This window comes from Echiichthys vipera (assembly GCF_963691815.1).
Source record: "Echiichthys vipera genome assembly, chromosome: 3".
Lineage (NCBI taxonomy): Eukaryota > Metazoa > Chordata > Actinopteri > Perciformes > Trachinidae > Echiichthys > Echiichthys vipera.
The window spans coordinates 4265258-4286728 of NC_139828.1; the positions used below are offsets into that span (position 1 = coordinate 4265258).

At 44.5% G+C, this 21471-nt stretch overlaps 1 protein-coding gene across 1 annotated transcript in view; it reads right to left on the minus strand.

Moving 5' to 3' along the window:
- Positions 1–21471, minus strand: part of gmds (GDP-mannose 4,6-dehydratase) — a 189605-nt gene that overhangs the window by 63587 nt on the left and 104547 nt on the right. The gene's annotated exons all lie outside the window — the stretch shown is intronic.

A 21471-nucleotide genomic window follows, 5' to 3' on the forward strand; every position in this document is an offset into this window, starting at 1 on the left:
CTCATATTGTTTTCAATAAGATTGTGAGTCTGTGTGTGTCATCACCACCTACAATAGCGGGAACTTACACAGAGGCCGTTTAGAGTATTTTACGAGGTGTTTATGCATCTGTCTACGCCATAGCGTCCCAACTGTGCAAGATACAGTCAAAATGAAGGCAGTTTGAAAATGGGTGTGATCTGAGCAAGGGGCCCGGGAGTAGAGAGGGTCTCCCCCCCTTTACACCAACACCTGATAACTGTGCAAGATGCAGTCAGGAAACTTTACAGGTTTGTAGCTGAGACCAAAATGTAGGCAGAGTTTAAAGATGTGTGTGGTCCCAGGAGAGGGTGGTGGAAGTAGTGGGGTGGGGTCAAAGCGAACGGCACGTTGCCCCACCACTTTACACCCCTGGCCCAATTTGGCGTTGCTGCGTGGTGTGGTCCCATCACAAGATGGTCTCTGGTTATGTTAGAAGTTCTAAAAATGCACCCGAACGCTTTTCGAGGTCCTCCTTTTTCATAACATCTATGTAAAGTTTTTAATGAAGTACAAAAAACTCTTTTTAGAATCGCAGAAGATAAGAGTCGTAATTCTCCCACCACTAACACCCGAGTTACCAGAACAATAAGATATCTTACACAATAACATCACTGGAAAAGGATGCACAGCTGCCCGTACTTTCAGGTGAATTGATGCGAATAACTTTATAAGCCTCTGACAAATAGCAGCCACTGATATTGCCATGGTCAGTTTAAACACCTGGTGTCAGGGTTTTGGGTCCGGGGCACCATGCTGGTCTGTTTGTGTACTGTTGGCCCTGCCTTTGTTTGCAGACCATGTGGTTTTGTGTTTGTGGCTGTGATGCCACTCCCCCTGTTTTCCCACCACTTATTGTCCACACCTGTCCTGCCAATTAATTTGCTTGTTACCTTGTTTTCTCCTGCCCAATGATTGGTCTCTGTCTCCCTATTTAAGTTCAGCCTTCTCAGTGTCCTTTGTCAGATTGTGCTTGCAAGATTGTGTGCTACACTGCCTGTATTGGATTTACTCTGCCGTTGTTCGGATTACTCCGCCTGTGTTGGATTCACTCTGTTAGTTTTGATTTTCTTGTTTCTGTCCACTGCCGGAAAGAGGTTTACCCTTTGTTACCTGATTGCTCTGTGGATTTCTCTGCCTCTGTTCACTGGACACTTGATGGACTTTGTTTATTTAAAACCGTAGTTAGATTTTGTGTCTTCGGAGCTTTGACTCTTCTGAGAACTGGACTAACTGAAAATAAAACCTGTTCATTGAATCTGCTTCTCACCTTTTCTGCTTTTGGGTCAAAACCAGCTAGCCTAACACCTGGGTCTCCTGAAGTCACCATTATGATGCTTTCATGGTCGCCGGTGAGTCTTCCACAGTACTGACCAGGGATTTCTTATTTTCCTGTTTACTGAGAATGTACACACAAATATGCCCATCCATCTCTTCCCTCCTTCACTTCTTCCCTCCCTCTCTTCCCCTCATCCATCTTCTCACATGTTCTCCCTCTCAGTTCCCTTCACTCAATCTTATCTCATTCTGCAAATCCCTTCCCACCATCTCTGCCCCCCCTCCCTCCCCCTGCCAAACTAAATGGATTCATCCCAGTGATGGTGCCTGAGGGCGCACTAACTCTGCCCTTACACTTGTGCTCCAGCCCTTCCTGTGGAGCTGCGGTGGGAGTCACTAAAGGAAGTCTTCATCTCGGAGGACAGCCCACTTCCTCCTGAGAAAGCATGGATGGAGTTGAGGGTTGTGAGTGAGAGAATTACAGCGAAACAAACCTGTTTGTTTTCAACAAAAGTGAACGGAAAAGAATGTTTTTAAGCAGTAGCTCCAAAATGTTGGATGGTGGTCTGATGAGCATGTGGTTCTGGATATGTTATGCTTTGAAAGCATCTTGGAATTTGGAATAAGCCCAAAATAATTATGTCAAACTTGCTTCATAGTCTAACGCACTTCCTGGAGGCCTGGAGAGGTCCTGGAGGAAGTTAGCTAGAGGGTTAGCTAGCTTGCTAATTCTGCCATGCCTTAATGCTACGCATTAGAGAGAATGAACCAAACAAACCCAAAATAGCAATGTGCTTCTCTACGCTGTGACAAGAGTGTGTGGATGAAGCATTAAGTTGTTAAATTTGGCTCTTTTAGCAGCTAGCTAGCTAGTTGGCTATATAGCTCATGCTTTGGCTCTGGAAAGCTGCTCACCAGCACTGCTACACGGGTGCGTTGTTACCACAGCAACCAATGCAGATAGGTTGGGGGTGTCTGAACACACAAGTGAAGTTCAGGAAGAATTGTACTTTCTTAATCCCAATAGGGATATTCATCTATGTTTTCTCTTGTTAATCATTTTTATTGTGAAAATCAAATCATGAATAACTCCTTTGTCCTTTTTTTTTTTTTTTTAAAGATCATAAATCAGGTGTGGTGTGAAAGTTCTTTGCCTCGCCACATTAAAAGGGACACTTTATCCTGCATTGGCACTGAACGTTGGCACATGACAAACATCATGCGTGATCTTAACTCATAGGGACACTCAGCTGATTATTTAATTAACACGAATAATTGTGTAAGGACGTGACATAAAGACGTGAGATTAGCTGGTAATCTCCTTTCTAAGGGAAGTCCCTACTGAGGCATATGGTTCAAGTAAAGGCTTAAACTTTTAATGTCTGAAATTCAGAGAACGCTGCCCAATAGCTCGCCTTTCACACCTAAAGAAAGGTGAGCGATTGGGCAGTAAACAGGTGGGTGGTCATGTGTTCAGTGCATGTGGGTATGTGTATACTAGCAAACTTTATCCAGGAACCTAGTTGTTTCTTCATCACGGCCGAGTAAAACTTCTGTCAAACCCTCAGAAATGCTGCATAAATCAGTGAAACCACTTAATATTTCATCTGCTGCTGCCGGCCAAAGGCCTTGGCATCTGCAGCCATGAATTTCCAGCGTCTCAGCTGTATGAGCATGAATAAACATTCTGAGTAATGAAAACATGCACCTGCACACACACGGCACATCATAAACATGCACACATTACAAAACACTGTAGAGCAAAGTCAACCTAACAGTGCAGTAAGACAGGGTTAAACAATTCATCTCTGCAACCAGCCTGGGAACAATAGAGCCAGTGTGATCGGAGGTATGTACCATGAAGAAAAAAAAATCTGTCATTCTCATTCACTTTCGCTTTCCCGAACATAAAGCACGCACTTTCTGTCTACACCGCACATTATAATACAAAAAAAAAAGGCCCAAAAAGTACATCCACTTAAAAGCTGGAACACTCAGAGCTGTGGATACAAACATGCAGGAGAACTCACGAGAAACAAAAGCACTTTCTGTCTCGCTTGCGACAGTTGGCCGGGAGCGCTGCACAGAACAAACGACACAAGTGTTTTGAATCTCCCCCAGGCACACTCGCTGAGACTTAGTGGGAAATATTTTCCTTCCTATCACACACACACACAATTGCCTGAGGGTGTTTTCCTGCATCTAAGAATCATTTGTTGTGATAGGATAACAGTTTAGACTCGGGGGGGAGGCAGCAGCTTGAGTGAGGCACTCATGCAACAACAGTTCCTCTTTATGTATCAGTGAACTGTGATAAAAGGCGCTGCAGTCATGTCCGTGTGTCAAACTGGGTTTATTCAACACAAAGGCATAAAAAAACACCAACGCTGAGCTTTGCTCTACGTTCCTAAGATTTCTTTTGTTTTGGTTTTACTGTAAAATCATCCTTGATGAAGAGATTTCCATTACAACCCATAACTGGCGCTCCGTCACCTTCACCATCAGGATCAATAATGTAAAGTCTGCTACCCTCCAAACCATGACTGACACTGCTGGCACACCTCCACCCTGAAAACAGTGAACATCTCTGCTAATATTAATATAATTAAGCAATGTTGATGATGTTTTTGGAACAATTTGAGGTAAAAACGAGGGTGGAGGGGCTGCGATATCATAACTTATATCAAAATAGCATTTTGTTCGCACATAATTTGCTACTGATTAAACAACATCATAACTGTTAGAAACTGCACCTCTCACTGAGTAAGACAAATACTAACCGTGGGTTTCCCTCAGAAATATGAGCCACAATCAGTCTCTTCTGTAGTCGTGATTTATTAAAAACGCCAACGATTATATATATAATATAATAATTATATGTAATGGTTGATCTACAGGAATATTCCATCTGCAAAACTGATTTAAAGACCTTTAAATACCTTTAATAGCCTTCTATTGAGTTGATTTTTGTATTACTTATTTTAAAATACTGTCTTTCACATAAAGCATATACTGTATAAAAATATGTCATGCATCATGATGCTTTTTTGTTATTGTTGTTAAATTCTTGATGCGCAAAGTTTAGTTGTAAGACAGTTTTTCAGCGTTTCAGAGTAAAATGATAAAGTAGGATATAATGACAATACAAGTACAAGTGTACCACTGTACAAGCACTTATTAACTTCATAGCTACATTACAGGCCTCATAACCTGCTTTGGAAAGACTGTTATCATGTTTCAACGTGCCGTTAAAGCAAATTTGAGACAGAACGTTATAGAGGAAGGGCGTGGGGGGAGAACATGGGGGGGCAAAGATGTAGATCTGGATGGGGTTAACCTTGAGTGGACCTTGCAGGTGGGTGGTAGAGAACCAGACCGGCTTCTTTACATATTTGAGTTAAAACCTCGTTAAAAGCCAATTAGGCATAATAATAATCCACGCCAAATTAAACAGAGACTCACAATCTGCAGCTCTGGCTTCTAACAAAATAAAAATGAAAGGAAATCATTTTGAACAAAGGAAATATGATCTCCAGTCTTTTTCCCCCCTCCTCGGTGTGTATGCGAGCAGAGAGGCTTGTTCCCAGGCTTGCGGACCACCGGAGTGAGCGGGTCGAGCTGCGAGGCAGTAAAAGCCCCAGGCGCTGTAAAGGACGCGAGCTCCAGAACTGGACCCGGGTCTTCTTTCAGCGGGACGGTTTATGTGACGAGCACGAGGGGCCATGTGTGAAATTTCAGGGGGGTTAATTGCTGGGATTCCAACGGCCTTGACGAATACAGCAAGTGTCCATAAAAGCACATGGTAGTGATTAAGGCCACGCCGATAAGCATCTACAGCATGTTCCTCTGCCTTTCCCTCGCTCAAGTGCACACCCACGGAGTTATTTTAAAAAATGATGCAACGCAGGCATCCACAGATAAGCATCCGATAAACACACACACAACCAAAGAAGAGCAGAGAAACACCTGCGGTAATGACATCATACAGGTGTGGTGACCAAGATGAATGCGTGGCGCTCTTCCTGCTAAAAATCTTCAGTTAATAATTTTCTCACCTATATAAACACGTTAAATACACACCACCGCACACTCATGATGTGCCATGATTGACAGTGACACAACGGATTACTGAATATCTCGGTTGTTAATTGTGAGGCTGATTTGTAAACCTGCACTTGGCAGAGGTTCATTCTGACCTAATGTAAACTCACGCTGCATGAGCATTAACACTCAAAGCTTGGACGACTGCAAATGCAATATTTATGAATGGCATGTGACGACGTATCCTTGATATGAGGAGCAGATACATGTACTGCTTATGTTTTTTAAGAAGCAAAAGCAGAAGCAACAACTGATCAGTTTCAGTTTCTTTCTTGACAGAGTGGGATTATTAGTTCTCATCGGCACATACAGGAGTTTCACCTACTGAGCTACTGCCAGTCCATAGGTGACTTGGCTGGGAACCAGAAGGGTCGCCGGTTCCAATCCCTGTGTGGACCGTGAATGGAGTGTGGACTGGTGGCTGGAGAGGTGCTAGTTCATCTCCTAGGCACTGCCGAGGTGCTGTTGAGCAAGGCATCGAACCCCCAACTGCTCAGGGAGCCCTTGCTCTGACATCTCTCCAGTAATTGCATGTATATAGGTCCTGTCTGTGCATGTGTGTGTGTATTTCGGGCCTGTGTGTAACATGAATAACAATTTTGTTGCGGGACTAATAAAGGAATTCTTCTTCTTCTTCTTCTGTTCAAAACACAAATGTAAGGATATATTTGGACAAATTTTCCAAGATGTTACCAAGAAAATCATGGAAGCAAAAAGTCGAAATCATGGGAAGATGCTGATACCTTACTGTCTGTCAGTGTGTGTGTGTGTGTGTGTGTGTGTGTGTGTGCGTGTGTGTGTGTGTTTGCCCGTGTAGGTATGCCAGTTACGGGAGTTGAACTGAATAAATATAAAGCCAAATTCAATAATAATCTCATTTCTAATTCATAATTCATGAAGAGGTGACTCACCTTATCAGTAATGACACGTGACCCTGACTCAAACTGTGTATTTTAACCTGACTCTGACCCTTTAAAGGTCAGTAACTGAAGTTCTGACACTTCCGCGGTGTGCCGGTTCCATTCAGCGTTCACTTTCTAGCACGTACTGTGGAAATGTTGACTGTATATGTGTGGTGTATTCCAGTTATTGTGCGGCTATAAAACTGAAACAAGACAAACAAGTTCCAGTGTTTCCACTGCCATTGTTCAAACATGGCACAGTGCGGTGCCAGGTAATTCTTGACATACCAACAGAACCTCCTCAGTCAGAAGTGGATCATCATTTGTGCTTGGAAGCATCTGTGCACTTTCATAATGAATGTGCATCAGACTGTGTTGGGATCCACTGCTTTTTGTTTTCTTTCTATAATATTTTACAACTGTTGTATTCAATTAAATCACTGGAGCCCAACTGTACTGACTACGACTCTACCAACACGTCTCTCACTGTTTACCGATCACTACACTGTATCACTGTATGAACCTGTGTTTACTGGATTGACAAAAGAAGGGTTGAATACAGGTCAGATAACCCTGGACCGACCCTGGTCATTGGTGTGAAAGCGTACTGCAGATATATTATGTAACTAAAAAGTTATTATATGAAGAGTTTTAGAGCTTACCTAATGTCTTGTTTAAAGTACATCCCTGTATATTTGAAGGTAGTACAAAAAGTACAAAAATTAAAAAAAAAAGAAGACTAATTTGACTAGTTAATGTGTGTTCAGAGAGCACATCTCCCCCCCACAGTGATACAACTGTGTGCAGTCTGTGTTGATTTATCCCAAACAGCCGAGGTACCGAAAAAACGTAGCAACAGACGCGCCTGAAGGAGCTCCAGTTCTTTCAGTTATCGCCTCCAGCCTCTCTCCTTCTCACCTCTCTGTATGTTTATGAGACAGATTTAAATAGCCCTGAAACATTTTGAGCTGTTTGCATCGTTCACGCAGCCCCGGGGTGAATTCAAGTCTAATCGTACAGTACCGAGCCTGTACTGGGAATGCCTCAGCGACGGAGGTTTAGAAGACGCGAACGACACTAAGGGCGCACTCACACTGTCCTTCCGCACCGGGCCAAAACAGGTTTTTCAGCTAAACCCTAGTGCGTTTGAGCAGTGTGAGTGCACCTGCTCCGCACCTAACTGCGGCCAGCTGGCCGTCCACGGCCCGTCTGAGAGAGGTGGGCTTTTGTAGAGCGCGTTTGCACATGTACGAGCACGAGCGTGCGCACGTGTACGAGCACGAGGCCTACGACGTAATTTATGTGCGCCTGTTCGGACATAGAAAAAAGAAGGAGGGACCATGCGCGGACATTTAACAACAACACCAATGGCGGTGAAAGGTTCACGTTGGTGTGATGCGGAGGTGGAGTGTTTACTGCAGATTTGGTCAATGAAAAGATTCAAAAACAGTCGACAAGACGCACAAAAACTCTGAGGTCTACGGAAAGATTTGTAAACAAAGCCACGCATCGCCATGACGTCATCAATGCGTGTGACGTGTTACGGCGTGATGACGTATAGGCAGCAAGAAGCATTCGCGGAGGCCCAGGTAGTGTGAGTACAAACGGGCCTTGAAGAGGGGGGAAAAGTATCCTAAAGCACGGGGAAGGTCAGTGTGAGTGCGCTCTAACAAGATTTTTGTTTGGATGCATTGTGGTGGGACTTCTAGAGTACTTTCATATCTGCTGTACAACTCATCTCACCACTAATCTATGATGTATGATACTCTGCTGCTGTATTTGAGGCGTACAAACACCCCTTTCTGCCCACAATTACTGTCCTCAAATCCAGATGTAGACCCTAAAACAACCTCAAGCAACATAACCTTGCCCCTGTGACACACAAGGAACGTAAAACAACCTTGCGTGTTCATTAAAAGACACGATCGACACTAACAGGCTAAATCAGTACCATGTGGCTCGCAGGGAGCCTCCCTGCCCCCTGATTTCCAATATAGAGAGGGATGAACATCAGAAAGGATGGGCTGACGAGATACATGTGTCTAACACTACATTACCACATGTGGGTGTACAGCGGCAATCTCTCTAGGTCAAGGGTTTCACATTTTTCAGCTTGAGATCCAAATTACGTCTAAACAGTGATACCCTGGGAGCAAGATTTATCAAACATACAGTTCTGTCATCTGATATTTGGGGTTTTAAGAAGATATAGTTAGGAAATGCTGCGCTAGATTACTTCAAATGTAATATCTTTGGGTAAAGAAATATGGGGTTACTTAACTGGAACATTTGCTGCTACAAAATCTTAAACCCGGCAAGATCCACAGGTACTAAAGTTTAGTCTACGTGGCTAGAAACTTAAGCAGACATTATTGCTGTGTAGGCACACGAGCTGCTCCTCCTTGGAATGTCTTTGTCTGTTTTCCAGAGGGAAACCGTACCCCCGGTATCCCTGCGTCCGTTAGGCCGTCAAGACACACCAGAGAGCAAGTTAACCCAGCCCGCCCAGCGCATACCTCCGGCCTCCCTCCTTATTGGAAAACTGGTATAGCACACAGAGGAAATGCCTGGCATATTCCCAGAACAAAAGGAGCGATCTAGACATCGAGGGCAAAGAGGAAAATATATTAAGTTAAAATTAAAGACATTTTTGTCATATTCAATACGCAAAGTCAAAAATCAGAATCAGATGAGGTTAACCAGGCGGCAGAAACAAGAGGAGCTGGGTGATACTTTCAGCCTGGTTTGGATACAGCTCTAAGCAGTTCAGACACATATGTGAGTGTGTGTGCGTGTGTGTGTGTCGGTGTGTGTGTGTGTGTAAGTCTGAAGTGTGTTGTGACTTGTGAGTGGTGTAGACATTAAGTGGCTGACATTAGATCTAGTCTTTGCGGGCTGGTCCACTCGCGTGCCTCCTGAGGTGTGTGTGTGTGTGTGTGTGTGTGCGTACACGAGAGCTTTCCAGAGCGTGCACCTGTGTCATATAAATCCAGCCATGAGTTTGCTCCCGTAGCAGCGCTACATTTCCAATAACAGTCACAGAAAGGGCTCGAGGCGAGGGGTGGAGAGATGGCTACTGTACATCGCTGTAATAGAGCACAGCTGTGTATGCATGAGTGCATGTGTGTGTTGTGCGCACATGTGCTAAGACAGTCAGAGAGGTTCCACAGACGACGTGTTTCTGAGGGAGGGAGACGGTTGGCGAGCTGCTTGTAAATTTAAGAGATTGGCTTTTGATTGCATTTGGCTGCAGCTGGAAGAAAGCAAATGGCGTTTTGATGGGAAACCAGAATAACAAAATATATCTACTGTCTTCCTGTCTGAGGCGTAACAGTGCAGAAGTCATAAAGACGGTATCAAGGAGGATGGCCTGGTGTTAAGATAAATAGCAGGATTTTAACCCAGGATTCTCTTACTTTGTACCCCCGGTTTCCCGTAAGATTGTGGTTTTGGTTGAAAAATGAAGTCATTGCAACGCCTCAAGTCAGATTTCATTCAATATTTAACCAACATTTTACTAAGCATGATCAAATGCAATGAGTTGCCTAAACATCACCTTAAAACCATGTCCGGATCTGATTGGAAATTTTATACTTACACTAATATTCTACCTGAGTTTCAGAATTGATACGGGAGTATGTTTTTTTTTGTTTACATAGCAACGTTGAGAAATATACTGTATAAGATAAAATGTGCATACAGTGTATTGTTGTGTCCAAGACTCTTTTCCCAGTATGTGTTTCCGCCCACCTTACCAGAGTCTGAGCCAGACTTTATCCCTAACCTGAACAATGGAGGCAGGGCCTACGGGAAAGAAAGGTTTCAACAGGAGGGAAAAGCTCTCAGAGAGACTTTAACAAAAGCGTGTTCACAAAAACGAGGCTGACGGATCAAACATCAGCCACATCGGCAACGATTGTGAAACAACTTAGTTCAAAACTCAAAATTATTAAGCGTGAACTTGCACAATACGCAGCAGCTTGTTAGCTCACCGAAACATAAGTTGGTTGTGTCTCAGCTGTGTGGCAAGAATCTGCCGTAGGTTGCTTTGCGACGCTGGTTGGCTGATGGAGTGATGTGCAAACATCAAGCTGGCATTATTGTAAATATGATTGTTATTAAGTTGACAGCATTATACCAACATGATGCCGGTCAATTATGTTCAGTCTCACTCGCAGTTAAGGAGTGGGCGAACAACAGGGGGCCGACTGCAGTTCACTGGCCATCTGCGTCGCTAATAAGTTACACAGAGAAACTTTTAGTTTAGTCTTAAGTGATGGGGTTGATCCTGGGTGTCTGTTGGTTTGACTATGAAATGAGAAAATTGCAGCTACATAAAGAAAGAAAACAGAGAAGAGAGACGGAAAGAGAACCAGAGATAGATAGAGACAGAGTAGAGAAACTCCTCACCATCACAGCCTAGCAGCAGGCTGCGTGAGGGCCCGGGATGCCTCTCTTCGTTTTAACTCTGTGGTTTCACTCTGGAGTTCTTCTTCTCTCCTGGGAAATAAAAACATTCTTGTTTTCCCTCCAAATGAGCGTTCTGGGGCAGCCAGATGTGCAGGAGAGGAGGAGGAGGAGGAGGAGGAGGCGGCTTCTCTCAGACTAAACTGAGGGGCTGGGCGAGGGGACCTCCAACACCAGCTTCTCTCCTCCAGGAGAGGCAGCCCACAACCTCGCCTTTCACCTCTGACCCCTCACCCCTGACCTGAGCGATGGGGAGGGGAGGGAAGGGGGTGGACTGTGAAGAGCTTAGAGAATGTAAACAGCCAATCACCACATACAGAGTGACTTTCCCTGAGTCTTTTTTTTTGGTCCTTGCTGGAACAAAGCCTGACAGATGATGCAGATAGTGTTTTTCTCAGCACATACTGTATGCGTACATATAATGTATATGTGTGGACGAGGGGGGTGGTGGCCCTTCTCTCTTCCAAATTTGGTTTTCCTCCCTCTCCAAGAGAGAATTGTGTCAGCCATCTATTACGGCCTGTAGGACGATCCGGAGGAGAATACCATCAATCCTTCCGGGACCTTGCGAGAGACCACCGGCTAACACGGAGGAGCCGTCGGGGAAGGAGGAGGAGGAGCAGGAGGAGGAGGACACGGGTTCGAGCCCTGAACCACGGGTGGAGAGACAGAGAGCTGGAGGGAGGGAAAGATGTAGGCAGATAAGAAGGTGAGGGAGAGTGGGATGGGAAGGGGGAGAGCAGGAGGTGTTAAAAAATAATGGATGATACAAGAGCGAGGGAGTTGAGAGAGGAGTATGAGGTAAAGAGAGCAGCGAGGGGGTAGAAGGAAAAGGAAGGATGGAGGCGGCCTCAAGGGAGCAAACTTAGTAGGACGTCCTGATGTAGTGGAATGCTAGTTCACTGTAAGCGATCTACTGAATGTGAAAAATAACCTGGCATATTTAACTGACTTACTGCAGGAGTGCTCTTTATTCAACCAACATGTTTCAGCACAGTGACAAAGAGCACAGCCTGTGAATTAATGTGACACCGCAAGACGAGTGAGTCTTTCGATCCATTAGGTGCTGGATCCGAGAGAGAAGAACAGGGGCTTTAGCAAAAGTGAGTACAAGTTATATTTACAGCTAAACCATCATTTCTGCAGTAGTTTTTTGTTGTTGGTGTAACATTTTTTGCGTCTTATTTTGAAATTTATATGTCTCTCTCTCTCTCTGTCCAGCCCCGTAAAGCACCTGGATTAAGGCTGTTGGTGGAATAAAGTGCAGTAAGCCAGTAAGTTATTTTTCGCCCATTTGATTCTCCTGTTACCGGAGCACCCCGTTTACAGCGACAACACACACTTTCTTCTACTCTGAACTGAAAAAAAAAACACCCTCTCTTTTCTACTTCGGGGTGCTGGTCGATGAGAACGCAGCGCACAGGGAAACAGTCCAAAGTTACTTTCACAACCTGTCACACGAAACAGTTGCGAGATTGTTGAGAGTCAGATAGCTGGCGTTGCATTCTTCTCAACAGGAAGCTGCTCTTTTCTCTGCACTCCCGGACCTGGCATGCTAGGAAATCAATGCACTGCCCTCATAAAAGCCCTCACTTCCTGTCTATACAGGAAACAGTCACCCGCTCGCTCGCTCGCTCCTGATATCCTGCAGGTCTCGGTCTGTCTGTGAGATTGTTCTGCCAATCAAAACATGTTTATCAATCAAAACAAGTGCGGGAATGTGACCTTATCAGCGCGTCATTTGTTGTCTGAGAGTGAGCGCGGGGATTGAATGGTGTTGTGTATGTGATGAATGTAGTGTGAGGCATGAAAAGCCAATGAGACAAACTGTCTAATCGCAGACGTGGCAGTCCTGAGGGAGCTGGCTGTATCGTATGTGCACACTGGCAGTCCCGCTGAGTCTGGTAACTTTCTTTTTTTTACAGTCGACCTCATCTGTACATTTTCCCAGCAAGACTGGGTCTCATGTTACCTGCTGCAAAAAAAACAACCCGAATAAAATAAACACATTAGCCGACATGAAGCTAAAAGGCACTATCAATAAACTCTCCTTGCGCCTTCTGCAAACAATCAGCACCCGGTGTTCCAGTTTGTGTCAGTGTGAAACTGAGAAATGACATATTTAAAGCAGACCTCAGTAGCATGTCTTGTGGGGATCATTTTATTCTTCCTAACTTCACTAATTCTACCATATTACTGTATCTCACCAACTCCCAGACCAGAGGTGCTAATCCAACAATGGTTATAAACCCGTTGGATGGCTGTCAACTCCGCTTCCTCTTCAGGTGAAATATGCCCCTTCCCTTCAAATCAATTACCCCCTCCTCCCTCCCTCCCAGCTGCTGAGCTCTTATTTATGGGCTGAACCTGGAGCCTGGGATTATGGCAACATTTGACCTCCCACCTTCAACCCTCCAAGACGACCCTGCACGCCATTAAACTGCCTCTCTCCTGCTATTACCCAATCTGATGACTCACTTAAGGGGGATCCCAGGTAACATGAGAGCAAGATGGCAGATCTACCTGCTATAATGGCAGCTGAGGAAAATGGCTGCCAATTAGAGGAGAGAGGGGCTTCTGCAAACTAAAAACTTCTGCAGTCACCAAGAGCTCTTGGATGCAAACAGAGCTATCATCTTACGAGGCACCTCAGTCAACATCTGCAACACGGAGAAGATCGCCTAAAAGCACAATACTGTCCGGGCCTTAGAATTTCAGTCTATAAATTAAAAAGAAGAGAGTTTATGGGTTTATTTTGACTATTAAAACTAATACAAACGTACATATTTTTTACTCACACATCAAAGAAAGAGTGGTGGTGAACGCCAACTGTTGCGGCATCCCAAGTTAACTACGTCTTGCCCAATAAGTGGCAATTGAACACACCACAAAGATCGAAGCTAACGACCAACTAGAACATACTTTCTACGCCAACAACTAACTAGCAGGTACATTCTGCGCCTGCATGAGAGAAAATAACTCTTAATACCAGCAGGTGGAGGAAGTCTGTATTTATGATTCAAAAGATCGGTAGGACGGCTCAAGACGCGAGTTAGCACATTAATCACAACACGATGAAGGAACAAATTATTTTTGCTGTTTTCAATCTCAGTTTGCAACTTAAGCAGTTTGTTTACTTTCCACCCTAAGGTTTCTCTGTTTGTACGCACTGGTTTGCTTAAGCTGAACTACCAGTCAGAGTGATTTCTCATTGACGAGCTCTGCTACCAATTCCACATGCTGTATGGCGAAAATACCCATTGACAAGGGCCGACTAGGGCTGACTGGTCCCTCCAGTGCAGGACTCAGCCCAACTTTGACCGACTGCCGACTGTCAGCCTGCTGTGTCCCTGCCTTTAAAGGGAATCTGGCACATCTCTTCTGCATTTTCTTTCTTTCTTCTCTGGAAGCATATTTTGAGCTTCTAACGTCATAAGAGGACCTTGTTTACTAAAAGATGCAATCAGTGATTTCTTGCACTACGACGTGGAACAACATTTGGGTGTTTGGGGAAATAAAATCCTGTTAACAAACGGCTTAAACGGATTTGGTCTTTTTTAAAAAAGCCCAAGGTTACTCAGTTTTGACAAGGTCTAGCAAGCAAAACAACAACTAACATGGGTGCAGGTGACCCAACGCTGTGCAGGATATTGATTTCCTTCTCGGTTGACAGTGTATTTTTTCAAGAAAAGTACTTAATGATGAAATGATGAGAATAAGTACAGTTTTGTCTGTTAGGACTTTAGTTTTCAGTTAGAGTTTCCATTACAGGACAGAAATGGATGAAATGGGTCGAAAAATGAGAAACCAGCTGAACCCGAGAAGGCAGAGTGAGAGCCACGGCCAGCACTCCACCTGGCCTCGCCATGTTTATTATTACCATTATCCAGTGGTAATGGAAAGTCGAAACAAACACTGGTGCACCTGTTAATTCCACCCCCAGGGATATGGGCCCACAACCTCTCTAGCTATTTCCTGTGGCCTTGGGGAGGGTGCGGGATGGCCAAGCAGAACCAGATGATGGGGTGTTTGGAGGTTGTGGAGGTTACAGCTCAGTAGTGTAGTGGCCGTCAGGGAGGTAGAGTCAGGGGGTAAAGGCCAGGAGGGTGGTGGAGGGGGGCAGGTCCACACCCAGTAGGACAAGAGGAGGCTGGGAGGAGAGGGGGAGAGTAGAAGAGGACCTGAGCCCTTCATGTGAATCTGTTCCAGACCCAGAGCTAAATGACAGTATATTGGATCCAGACGAGAGCAGGAGGCTATGTGTGTGTCTACATGTATGATGTGTGTGTATCTGTGTGAATGTATTACATCAAGGAACTCACATTGGGGTGATTTGGGTGTCTCAGTGGATAAGACCAGACACTGTGTGGGCCCTGGGAGATAAAATGCCGGTTGTTCTCACTAAAATCGTTTAAAACACATTTATGAGATTGGCACTGTAGACATCACAACAATAATTTAAAAACTCTCCAAAAACTGAACACAAACCCCAACGGTGTGCCATGAGTGAAGGGGTATTATTTTATTATCCACTCCATCAGGTCACGGTGCAGATACAGCTGGAGTTCATCTCTCCTGTGGGAGGTTGAGTTCCCCAAAGTCCAATCATTTACCATCTCATTCAAATTAGGCATTTCTCCTCAGTGTATTTACTCTTTTGGCATGAAGTGGGGCATAGACTTACAAAGCAAACAGCTTCATGGATGTTAATGGATGCACGTTTATCCCATTGTGACAAAGTAGAGTTTGTGTCACTGCAGGATTTCTTAAAACCACGACTCTAAACATTCTCTACAAATGATCTACATGTGATCAGGTGATCCTTACGGACTGTCAAGACGAAAGAAAATATGGTAGTGCACCCAAAAACGGCAGAATTAATCTGACTATGACCAAGAGGGTAGATCCTGAGCTCCTTCTGTCCACATGTCAAAGACTCCCTAAGCTACACTCAATCATTAGTGTGTGTGTGTGTGTGTGTGTGTGTGTGTGTGTGTGTGTGTGTGTGGGTGTGTGTGTGTGTGTGTGTGTGTGTGTGTGTGTGTGTGTGTGTGTGTGTGTGTGTGTGTGTGTGTGTGTGTGTGTGTGTGTGTGTATGGCTGCTTTACACAAAATCAAACGTTGCAGTAATTAGCTTAGTTCGCATTGATTCTGTTTAAATTTCGTAATGTATAATAATAATGTAATGCTGCATTCCAGTTGAACTCAAAATCCCAGTCGGAGATCTCTCGGAGCCCAGACCTCGACTCCAACATGGCTGCTCCCGGCATCAACAGTTGTTAAAACTGAAGGAAAACACTGTTAATTCGCCCTTGTAACCGGAACACGATCGACTCTGGTGTGACCTCATTCCCACTTCCCGCTTGGGGGATAACTTGTAACTGGAAGTATCGCTTAAGGTCTGTTCCTTGCATTATTTTGTGCCCATCTCCACTTTAGGCATCACCATGTCTGGGCCTTAAGGCTTAGAGCAGACCTTAAACTATGGACGTACACAGATACACACAGCGACGCTCCCTCAGCCCACCCGCCTGCTTCCCTTCGGTGTGAAAACATGATTCGTCCAGCCTCATCATCCTCCACCCCCTTATGCTCCTTCTCTATTCCCTCCTGCTGCTCTGCACTGAGGGGAATTAGAAAGCATAACAGCCTAGAGGTCCACTCTCACAGAACACCCAGGTTGCTCTCTTCTCCCCTCCCCTCCCTTCGCCTCCCCTCTCCTCTGCTCCACCTCCTCTGAGCTTCCTGCTCACACAGCAGGCCCTTTCTTCTCTAAAGGCCCGTGTTTCAGGAGGAGCCAGTTCAACAGCGCACCACACCGGTGAGGCAGGGCCGTAAAGAAGGGCTCTGAGCTGCGGGGATGGACCGCTTGGTGAAATTGAGCATGGCAACACTAAATCCATCACAGAGTGGGGAAGGGGAGACGCACATAAATATGGCCTAAAGAAGACAGGGAGAGGGCGGAAAGAAGCTCAACATGAAGGTGGTGAGGGAACAAAGGGAGGAGGATGAGGGACTCTACGGAGGGTATAACACACTCCATAGCTCCCCAGACTTTATGGACACTTTCTAAAAATGTAAAACTACAGATCATGGCTACAGGGCTCCTACAGTTGTTTCCATTTACCTTTTGTGTGCACATTATAAAGAATTGCATTAGAAAAGCTGAATGAAAACAGCAAAATTTGAAACTCACAGACCTGAAAGGACAATTAAAACAATTAAAACAAAGACCTGAAGCTCATTTTTATATCATGGATGCAGTTAGATGGCCAGGGCAACTTGTTTTGATTCTAGTTAGTAACCTCTACTTCTTCTTCTACTATGTTTATTGGCAGCTTACAGCCATGCGTAGCCTGTAGCGGCAACTTTTAACCAAACTGTAATTCATTTATTCCTAATCAGTTGATCTAAATGCACCTAATTTGAGATTCTTTTTTTGCATCATTTCTAAAATTAGCTTAAAATTCCCAACTTAAGTAAAATTGACAACTGAATGGAAACAAAACCCTGTGTCAGCTTGGGCTGCTGATAGTGAAGACGACATGGAGCAAACAGCGATTGTCTCCTATTTTCAGTGACGTTCGACTTTAAGACCGAGTGAGTTCAGACCAACATCAGCACTGCATGAAAAAATGCAGCCCGATTCTTCATTTCACTGCGGGGTCATCAAACAAAAGTAACTGAACCTGGCTTCACTTTCACCACAGCACAATGTGACATCATCTGGGAACATGCTGCTTTGCATGCAAGTGAACATTCCTAGCAGATAAGTTTGAAACTTGGCTGGTGAACGGTGCAGTTTTTTCACATGCCTTGTGATCGGGAATAAAAAAACAACTGCTTGCAGTGTTGAAAAAACCTGGTTCATAGCATTATGAAGCTTAAAGGGTTTGATTAGTTGTCTGAAGAGTCTAAAAACTACTGGATTTCATTTTATTACCAGTTACTCCACCAATAATAGTCCGTTACGTATTTTTGTTGCAGAATCTTAACGTCTGTCAAAACATATGTGTAATGGCAATCATCACATTGTTTGAAAAAAATAACGACTGCACAGCCAATATCTTCTTTACAGTTAATACAGAAATCTGTATTTTGTGATTCTTGTTGTCACTCATTCACGTTTGAAATTTGATGTAGTATATTTTCCTCAGTACGCTGAGAATCTCATCCACATCACGGAGCTTCATGGCAGCACCAATGGAGCACCTTGAAGAAGCAAGAATAGGCCTCATGTGGGCGAGTGTGTGAGGAGGCTCATTACGTCAGGTATCACATCATCGACGTGGGAGCTGGGGCCATCGTGCGCCACTGGGTTCTGTGACAGAGCCACCGTCACGGTCTCTTTGTCTGTCAGTGAGTGTGGGGCCTGGGCACCGACAGAAGGCTCGGTGAGGAGGGCGCACTGACAGACGAGAAGGGGAAAAAAAACCAACAACCCAAAAAGAGGAAGCGGGCATTCAGACTAGATGAGGCAGTTGGGCCCAAACGCATGTCCTTCCTATTCATTTTGGCTGAAACGCTACGGTTGCCAATGCGATCAGACACAGTCTGTTGAGGCGGTGTGAGAGTCCCATAAGGTCAACAAGTAACATCCTGCCTCTATCACTTTTTAAAAAACAAACACGAGGCACTTATCTGCCCGGGAGTTTGTGTATCAGCTGATTGTTTCGTGCAACGAAGCAAAGTTAAGCCCCAACGTCTCTATTCTTTTCTCTCTTTCTCTGTGAAATGAAGCTGCCTTCAAGTGCGGTGGGAAAAGGCAAAATCTGACTGAAAAGAAAATAGCCTAACTGAAATATTTGTGGTTAATTCGGGGTTCGGGGGAATGGGCTGGAGCTGCTGTTAACGCAACTTAAGACCGAGAGAATGGAGAGACAATAAAAAGAAGAGCGGGGCTGACAAAAAGAGGGAGGTCAGAGAGACAAATTGACAAAAGAGAGAATGGTATGTTGTTCCATTTTAAGGAGGAGAGCTGTGAGCTGATTTATAAGAGCTGTGAGAATCCCTCCAAACACGATCTGACCAGACACGAGCACAAATCACTGCTCAGTGGACGGCTGCCATCACCGCCATGAACTAACCCTCCTTATTCAGAGCCTGTGGCATGCGCCACGGAGGATACTTCAAACGAGTAGTTACATTACATATTATCAATCCATTATGGCTCATCTCTGCTGGGCCATAAATCCACAGACTTGTCCTCAGACTTGTTAAAAAGGAGTGAATTCAAGAAGACCGCTATCTCTTTTTCTCTCCCACCTGTGTGAGGAATTCCCTCTCTGCCCCCATCTCATATAACATGTCGCATTAGATTCACTGTTCCTGCATGGCCTGCTGTGTGTGTGTGTGTGTGTGTGTGTGTGTGTGTGTCTGTGTGTGTGTGTGTGTGTGTGTGTGTGTGTGTGTGTGTGTGTGTGTGTGTGTGTGTGTGTGTGTGTGTGTGTGTGTGTGTGTGTGTGCGCGTGTGCGTGTGTGTGTGAGAGAATGCAGGCAGGTTAGTCCGTGCCCAGTGTGGAGAAACATTACTCTTCGAGGTTGATACTAGCCTCGCGACCCTGGAGCCAACGTCATCGCCATGGAGATTACCTACTCAGATTTACGACCCCGACCCCCGGCCAGAGATCCTGCTGGTAACATCACTCACACACACCGACAGACACACACACCTGTCCCTGACCAGCTGTGAAAAATCCCTTCACAAAAGTGTCATGTCATTCGCCCTCTCTCTTGCCTGCTTGGATGCGTTTGGCCAAGATGTGAAGACTCTTCTTTCTGTTTGGCGCCGTAACAAGGAGTTGCCAAGCAGTTTCACATCTGTGAAGTAGATGCAACCAGCCAAACCATTTGATACGGGATGGTGATGATGGGAATTTATGCTGGCAGTTGATTTCTGTTAGTGGGAGGATAGGGTTTGATAGCATAAGGATAGCTCAAGGATGATTGACTCCTGTTGTGGATACGCAGGGCCGGGGCTGCCAGGAACAGTGAGGATTGGTTTTAAAATGACTTTACTTGTTTTTAGGGCCCTAAGGGCACACTCACACTGTCCTTCTGCACCGGGCCAAAACAGGTTTTTCAGGTAAAGCCTAGTGCGTTTGACCAGTGTGAATGCAACCACTCCGCACATAACTGCGGCCAGCTGGCCGTCAACGGCCCGTCTGAGAGAGGTGGGCTTTTGTAAAGCGCGTTTGCATATGTACGAGCACGAGCGTGCGCACGAGGCCTACGACGGTTCTGACGTAATTTATGTGCGCCTGTTCGGACATAGTGTGAGTGCGCCCTAAAAGGTTTAGCATGTTCATCCCTCTCTGTCGTCTTGTCTGAGTATCTTCCAAACCGTCCCTTTAGGTCACATGGTGCTGGCCGGCTCAATGTGCCACATATGCACTTGTTTTTGTCTTCTAATTCGTTTTCACTTTATTTTTGTGACTCAATATTTCCCATACTTGTTTTATGCCATTTGTATCTTCAAATTAATGTGATCCTTATTAACTTGTTGTATTACTGGTATGTTTCCTATTTGATCTTTTTATAACTTTGTTAGTGTATTGTTTTTTGCTCAGTTTAACACCCCTGATGTTGGTCTGTGTTCGTCTTTTGTAAAGCACTCTGAGCTGAAGTTTATGTCATGAAAGGTCCTACATTAATTATGTTTATTATTAACACAGTAAAGCAATGCAGTCACTGTAAATGCCACGTATTAGAAATAAAATATATTGTGTTTCAGACTTGATTTAAGTAGAACAGAGCTGCTCTTTCAGTCTCCACATGTGTCACTGTAAATCTCTAATTACATTTCTGGCGATGTGCTCATTGCAAATAGCCAAAAAGTAAATTCAAGTAAAGAAAGTCAAAGAGGTTGTTTTCCGGAGAACTTAGATAAAGAACATGATAGATTTTCTGTGCATGCTTAGTTGGAGGTCACAAAGAGGCTACGGCCGATCCCAAATACGGGATAACAAATCTGAACTCATGTAAGATATGGGAGCAACAACTGTGGCAGAATATACAACGATACAAAAATGGACCTAAATCTGATTAAAAGTCTCAAAAGGCACACATCATTGTTCTGCATACTTTAAACGCCAGAGGGGGGAAATTAAACTTTTAACAATGTAACTGCAACAAAGTTTCGATATTTGCTCTTTAGTTTTAAGAGGACGTTCTTATCTTGACATTTTTATTCTTCTGTTTAGTTTTGTGAAGATACAGATCTTCCTGTCGCATGCGCTGCTTTCACTTCATCAGTTTAGACAGTCTATTGTTTGAAACTCACTCTTGAGTACTTTCACACAGAATAGGAATATTACACAGCACTAAAGCAACGTTTCTGGTTGTTTTTTATTATTTTCCCGTCCAGTACAAAACAACAGGAAGTCCCCCTGTAGTCCGTTTAAAGACTTTACTCCTTTCAGTCTCAACAAAGGAAGCTAAGACCAGATTCCCTCCTACAACTCTTACTTTTCACAATAAAAGCCCAGGACTGCGTAATTGTTGAGCCGATCTGGCAGCTTGAGCACATCACTGAATGATGAATACTCGCAGGTGAGCATTTTGCATATACGACTTTGACACATCTGTAAGTGAGTTTATGCCCAAGAATCATGTAAAAAGCTTGTATGCATGTATTTAGCAGAGATGTGCTCATTCAGGCTGCCCCAGAAGAAGAGGCGGCAGCCTACAAACACCTATTAAAGAC